The 7685-nt window shown below is 31.9% G+C and overlaps 1 long non-coding RNA gene across 1 annotated transcript; it reads left to right on the plus strand.

The window, feature by feature from the left end:
- Positions 1 to 3231: 3231 nt before the first annotated feature.
- Positions 3232 to 5803, plus strand: LOC132726403 (uncharacterized). Its single transcript, XR_009625189.1, has 3 exons — positions 3232 to 3310; positions 4791 to 4867; positions 5746 to 5803. It is a non-coding gene; the product is annotated as an uncharacterized LOC132726403 (long non-coding RNA).
- Positions 5804 to 7685: the final 1882 nt, after the last annotated feature.

Genomic DNA, 7685 nt, shown 5'->3' on the forward strand with positions numbered 1-7685 from the left:
GAGCTAGTGACCTGGGTCAATGCAAAACATTGACTAAATAAGATGGTCATCTGTACCAGTTTACTTTGAACTCCCATATTCCAACAGCATGTATTGTAAAAGTTATGAAAGTATATAATTTTTTTAATACACATGCAAGCACTAGTTTGATTTTGTAATGACCACCCTTAAGTTTATAATGCTTGTTTATAGTTTAGTTCCTTAATTGTCATTAATCCCTCATTGACACTTCTCACACATATGGAGGCTGATAACAGTAAGTGCATTGCTTCGTCTTTTAATTATCTAACTTTACAATACCTAATAGCAGAATGCTTTTTCTGAGAATAACTCGAAAGTATCAACTTGAAAGGAATTTTATTAAAACTTCACACAGTGAGAGAGACCAGTGTGAGGAAATGCAGTGTTCAGTACCAAAATTCTACTACTGCCTATATTTAATGACTCGTGTTCTTCACATTGATAAATGTGAAGGGTTGGGGGAAGTCATTTTTTATTAGCATCCAGCTTATGATAAATGTGAAGAGTTGGGGGAAGTCATTTTTTATAAGCTAAAGCATCCAGCTTTTTGTTACTTAAAGGCCCATTATACCTCAGAAATGTTATCAATTTTATTTCTCAAAAACTTTTTTATTTTTTTTATATTACACCTTTCAAAAAAAAAAACGTTTGCCTCGTGTATGACCTTTTTTGCTGCTTTTGTTCTGTGGACAATGGGTAAAATTATAGTGAATTAGTATTTTGTATGGAAGTCAAAATACTACTTTGTTTACATTTTGCTGCCTTAACAACACATTACTGCACGTTCATCCCTACTTTCTTCAGTTGATTAACATCTTACAGAGGGGCGTCCTTGACCAAGTGGTTAAGGTTGTTTACTTCAAATCACTTGCCCCTCACCGCTGAGGGTTTGAATCCCAACAGGGACTTTGGATTCTTTCATGTGAGGAAGTAATCCAGCTACGGAACATCGGTGGTTCTACTCGTGTACCCGTTTGTGCCTGAAAAATGCATAAAGGGGCACCTGAGGATTACTTCCACCAGTAAAGCTGTAACGCCGCCATATGACCTATACTGTGTCGGTGTGACGCAAAACCCAATCAAGCAAACATCATCTAAAGTTCTCTATAATCTATTAAGTGTTAACAAAGCATTTGAAACAAATGTATGACATTTCTAAAGAATTAAAAGATATAGATTTCTGAGGCATAATGTGCCTTTAACTAAGGGAAGATTATTTATTTTATGCACCCTCATATTTATAATAACAAGACTTGGCATTCTTGATAAAAAAAAGATAACTCTGTTAGGCATAATTAAGAATGTCTTACACTGATTGGCCTCCCTTGAACTAATCTAAATTAAGTTTTACTGACTTTTACAAATGTCTTAGTAGAAAAGGAATAGTAATTGTTTCCTGCTGCAGTATATTCAGTACGTCAGCCAATTTAGTATAGTATTGAGTACTTACACAACTTGTTTCACTGTTCAGAATAATTTGATAGTTGATACTATGTCTGACACTATTTCTTTTAACAAACTGTTTTGGAATCTTTTTATTGAATCAAAGACTTCCTCAAACAATGGCTTTCACAACTTGTATTTGCATATTAACTTCTTGCCTATATTATTATAATAAGGGTCTTCTAGGCTTAACCCCTGCAGACTTGAGTTGGTGATTTGAATTCCCAGTGCCTCAAATTAGGAGTGGTCAGTAAGAAGTTTAAGGAATTTCAGTATCAGAACAAATAGCTAGAGTTTAGATATTAAGCATGAAACATCTTCTAGTAAGTGTCTACAAAGTTTGTTCAAATAAAAGCCCTAGGGTCAAAACTGGCCCGGCCCCAGGCGTGTCATTGTTTTTAACTATATAAGTTTAAGGAATTTCAGTATCAGAACATTGAAATAAAATTACCAAATGTGTAGAGTTTGATGACTGCAAGAAATAATGATATCTGAGAGAATGATTTTTTACCCTCGCGCATACTAAGTATAGATATTATGAAAATTGTTAAAAAAGCTTTGGCTATATAACATCTGCTATACATGTATACATTACCCTTACATTAAATTTTGTAATCTTTAATTAGGCTATATGTTATTTGATTGTTTTAAGTTTTATGTATCAAAATATATCTTTAGGTTTATTTATATTATACTACTCTTGATGCATTCATATACTAATACATGTATCATTTATCTCCCTTTAGTTACCAATAGCTAGATACATAAACATGTACAACCTTGACACGGAGTCAAAAAAATTAAATTGATTGGCAGAAATCTGAAATCAATCAATCATACAATTAATAAATGATTCAGTAACAAATGCAGTCAATTATTTAGTCAATTAAACAGTAAAATAATCAATTGCTCAATGCTTTTTAAAATCAGTGGCATTTATGCTCCTCTAAACAGCTTGATTCAATGTTGACTTCTACTTTAAATTTTTTTTTTTTTTTAATTTGATTTTTTTTTAATTTAAAATAAGTAAACCAGTTTATATACACAGTGGAGAGGTTGTGTAATGACCTTGCTTTGCTTTTTCATTGATTTTGCAGTCATCTGTATGATATCATGAGGGTTATTATTGGCCAAGTGTTTAATATCTCTTGCCCCTCACTGCTGTGGGAATTGTTTTTTGGGCCCCCTAGGATTCAATAATTGGAGTAAGGAATGAGATAATCTTTTAAACTTGGTATATAAAAAGCTTATGAGGACACCTTGCTTCGAATTGCTTTGGTTTAAATTGATTCAAGGGACTGTGGATTCTTTCATGTTAGGAAGCTAGCTGATAGAAGGTTCTTGGTTCTACTCTGTTGAAAATCACATTTTGACTTCTACTGTGTTGGTGCAAAGTAAAACCCATCGTCCCCCAACCCCAAACATACAAAATATTAAGATAATATAATCTGGTCAGACTGCACATATGTACAAGCTGGTCTGTTCCTACACAAGTCATTCATGCTGCAGATATTCAGCTTACACAGGGAAGGCTCATACTGTAAAGCTTTATTCAAATCAATTACTCAAATTTAGCTGGGTGAAGTTAAACTTTTGCTGCTGGCCTCTTAGTACAAAGGACTTAATAATTATGGTTTTTAATAAATTTGTAATTATGTACAAATTCAATACATGTTATTTTGTGTGGCTTTGAGTCAAACTGACATTTAAAAGTTCTTTATGGTGACCATACAGCTTTCATGCGCTGTAAGCCTCTCTATGTCATTTCAGGTCTACTTGTGCTGCAATAGGGGGCTACTAAACTTACTGCCTGGTAGGGGTCGATACACACATACTGTAATAACGGGTAAGTGATATAAATTGAGAGACTTTCATTCAGATTACTTATATGCATGAAGTCACATATCAAAATTTGAAAGTTTAAGTATTGTTCTATTTCAGACAAAGCTTAACTTTGATGATTTGCCTTATAAATAAAGACTGCTTCAAAAATGTGCCAGCCAGTGGCGAAAAAAAAAATTAACATCATTCAAAGTCGAGTGGTCAGTGTAATGTGTTTTCATTTACATTTTTTATTTTTCAAAAGAACACCAATAATTCAGCCCAGTGTATTTATAAATACACCAGATTTAAAACCTGTCTGTGTTTGCCTGTTTGTATTGAAAGATTCTGTTTTAATAAGGTTAGGTTCAAATAAATCTTAATCAATATCTGGTACATTTCACACATGTCAGTATTCCTAAATGGGCGAAATGTTAGCTTTTCCCATGATGAATTATTAATCAAGCCAAATTATCTTGGTTTCTTGTGGCTCCTATATGTTGTCAGAGAGTGTCAACTTGTCACACTTTAGAATCCTGAATCATTTTTTCCCATCTCACGCCAGATGCCGAGTGATCAATTCAAAGTTTTTAAAGAGATTTTGTCAACTAATCAATAATATTGATTTGTCAATTACTTTTTAATTGTATTTTCAATATTCACTATTTGGGAATTTCAACATTTTCTCAAGAATTTCCTGTTATTGTTACTTTTTTATCAATTTATTTGAGTTTTTGAATAAAAGAAATATTTGAATGATGATAATTTTAATTGGTAGAATGCGCAGCCTTTTATCTATGAGAAATTATTGTTTTAATTAAAGGGACTCCACTGAGGTCCAAAAGCCTAAAAACAAAATAAATAATACAATAATATAATTTCTTACATAGATAATTTGGGGCACTAAAACAGAAAGATATGCAAAAGATAATCAGGAAATATTGAAAATAATATTTTGCGCTTTTCAAAGCCAGATTGGCGATTTTTCACAAGAAAATTCATTCATGGAAAATAGAGTAAGCTATTTTAATAAGAGAGAGAGTGAGCTAATAAGAAGTTAATACATCAAATGAAACATGAATCTCGGAAAAAAAATTTCAGTCCCATCATATTTCATTATAGTATTTGAAGGTATTAAGACAAACTGAATGGCATTGGATACAATCTAAACCAATTGGTGGGTCATTACGTTAATTAAGATAGATTATCAATTGTCGGATCTCAAGATTGTTGATTTAAATTTTGTTTTGACCTTTTTTAAGAGGCACCCAAATTTTATAATAAAAAGTTTAAACAACTCCTCAAGAACAAGTTGGTGTATCACCAGTTATTGCACATAATATTATTTGATTACAGTTCTCCTCTCGATAAACTATTGTGGTTCCTTCCAGTGATTTCCAGAGCATAAATTTGTTCATCAAGGCCTTATGGTGAATGAGTTGGGGCCATTGCGGGTGTTTTGTTGTTTTAATAGGTGTATTGAATACAGAACGATATTTTTTCAGGTAGCTGATGTTTATGAAGTGTCAGATGCTATCTAAGGGTCCCTGTTATCTTAGATGGGCAATTTTAGTAGTTTCAGGTATGCAATAACAGCTTATATCCCTGGTAATCACTCCTTTATATGGTGTAAAAAATCATCTGATAGTTATAAAAGCAAAATTATCATGCATGCTGAGTTTTATTGTATCGATTATTTCTCTTTCGTTTTTTCCTAAATGTCATTTTCTCGTTTTACATTCAGTCACTTTAAATATTCTATTACAAGCTAATAGAATCATTTAATTTCCATTCGGTATCTCGACCCAGGTGTAACACGTGCGGCACGTGCTCAAGTGATGACTGTTATTACAGAAACATTTGTTTCCCTCAATTATGACACAAATTATAAGAATATATTGGTAATGGATGAGTGACTCTAAATGAGAAGGATTATTCTAACTATTGATTTTCAGCTATGCATCGGTTTTGATGTTGAATAAAATGATTCTGGTCGGAAATGATCGTATTTAATGAAAAATAGGGGGATCATCAAGAAGGAAATGTTCATTTGCTATACATATTGAAACATTGTTTGTTTATTAAGGCTGCTTTATTATTTTAATTTTTAATAATTTTTCATAATTTTCCATTTTATCATGCAAATTTTCAGGTAAAGGTTAACGCCTTGAAATCATGTTGTCCCACTTGTAGGTTGTGCAGGACAGGCCTAGTAGGTTAAAATGTTCTGCCATTTAGTCCAGAGGTTATAGACTCAAGCCATGCTGTCATGACTCAATTAATTTTGACTCGTTGATCTTAGATAAGACTCTTTGTAAATTGTAAATCAAGCTAAAAATTAAAAAGGTTTTAATTGATGAATTAAGTTGATTTTATTAAACAATCGGCTCTCTCAAGACTATTCATTTCAGTTTTTGAAAGATGATTAAGAGAACTATGTTTTATGTAATATCTTTTTAGCTCTGTCTTGGATAGTGCAGGATGTTCAGATACCTGCTGTACAAGTTTGAATTAGTCAGAATATGTTTATATTACAAACAAGGCTGATTTTCTATGCTTTCAATGCAAATTGATTATGGCATGCTGAGAACATCTAGAACAAACAAAATTAAGTTAAGGTTAACAAATAACTTTTAGTCTGTTTTGGTGAAATAGATGAGCTGTTATGATTGCTGCATCATTGTTGTCGTCATGCAAAAACTTTAATGTAGCATATCGTTCAAACATTTTTTAAAAGTTATTAACATGAAGCTTGGAATTTTTGCTTATCATGACAAGGTGCTGTTGTTAAACAAGTGGCATAATTCTGAAAGCAATATTTATAGAGTTATGACCCTTTTTTAACTTAATTTTTTGGTGCTCTTTTTACAGTTTATTGCTGGATTACAGTCCACCGGTGTGGTTATGTCTATGCCTTCAATACTGCTGATGTTTTCAACTTGGTGGATCTGCTTAAGTAGTGCAAGAATATACTGGAAAAAAGAGGTTGGTTGTTTAACAAAATATTCATAAAGGGTATGAATATGTTTTATTTTGAATGTTTATTTTGGGTACCCGTAAGTTTGTCAGACTTCCTCTTGATGGCTTTTGATATTAAACTGTAATCTCTTATTGTTAATAGAAGAAACTAAAACAAATATTTATTTTTGGTATGTATCTATTAAGCCTGTTGCACCTGTGAGTGGGTGGGGGGACTTCTGTTATATATATTTGAATAATTTAATATTGAGTTCAATGTAACAGTATGGATTATAACTGTGTGGTGAATTTTGAGTGACCTCTGCACAGACACATTGATAAATTAAAAATTTGTTATGAAAGTAATTGTGTAGAAGGGAGAAAACCGCATTTTTAGCAATAATTATCACCCAGAATAATCTACGAATCAATAAGCAGGTGGTTTTGCATTAGTAATTTGTCTAACTAGATTTAACAAATTTCTGCCAATTTGCATGATTAAACATCACTTGTTTGTCATCCCTGCTTATTATTTTCATCAGAAGCTGCGATTTAATTTTGTTATTTCATGCCAGATCAATATGATAAATTACTCTCGTATTGATTCTCTCTAAAATTATGATGATGAATCAAACAATTGCCCATATATTGTGACTGATGTGTCGCCTAAAGACTATATTGCTTCTTTCCAAGAGGGAGGTTACATGAAATAAGAAACAGAACTCTTCAAGATATTTATAAAATAGAATCTTGGTCAAAGAATCTTGTTATAATTTTTCTGATTGTTTTTTCTTAAGAAATTATTATACTTCTTAAGGAATTAGTATACTTCTAGGGTAAAAAATTCTTTGACCATTTTAAGTAAAGTCAATTTGCTTTTCTTTGTGTTAAGTAGCATAACAGGAGACTTTGTCTTTTTATTCCTTTTCTTTTATTTCTTTTTTATTAACATCACAGGCATTATGAATAATATAAAATTTCAATAATATCAAATGAAAATGAAACTGTACTTGTAAATTTGTTTTTTTTTTATTTGTTTTGAAAGACCACCCGTCAACAAATGCCACTAGGTTTTAAAATCGATTCCTCAAGACTGGTTTTATCTGTATACACCATTCTGTTAGCCTAATTCTGATTATTTAACAGCAGCTGTATGTATATATCAAAAAGCTGTGAAAACCAACAAAAAACTATGAGGCATTCTAATAAATGGAATTATTCATACTGTAATAGCATTTTAATGACTACTTAATACCAAATTAGTGGACCACACGATAAAAGGAAATGGATAAAAAACTGCAGGAAATTTTTATATAACATAGGGTATAAGTAATCTATGACAGCCTTCGAGTGACCTCCACCTGTTAGCTGGACAATGCCAACAGTCATATATTGTTGACACTGCGGTTAACTGTTGATAATACACAAGTATGATGGCATAC

This window comes from Ruditapes philippinarum, unplaced genomic scaffold (assembly GCF_026571515.1).
Source record: "Ruditapes philippinarum isolate M1 unplaced genomic scaffold, ASM2657151v2 ctg5190_1_1_1_1, whole genome shotgun sequence".
Taxonomy (NCBI): Eukaryota; Metazoa; Mollusca; class Bivalvia; order Venerida; family Veneridae; genus Ruditapes; species Ruditapes philippinarum.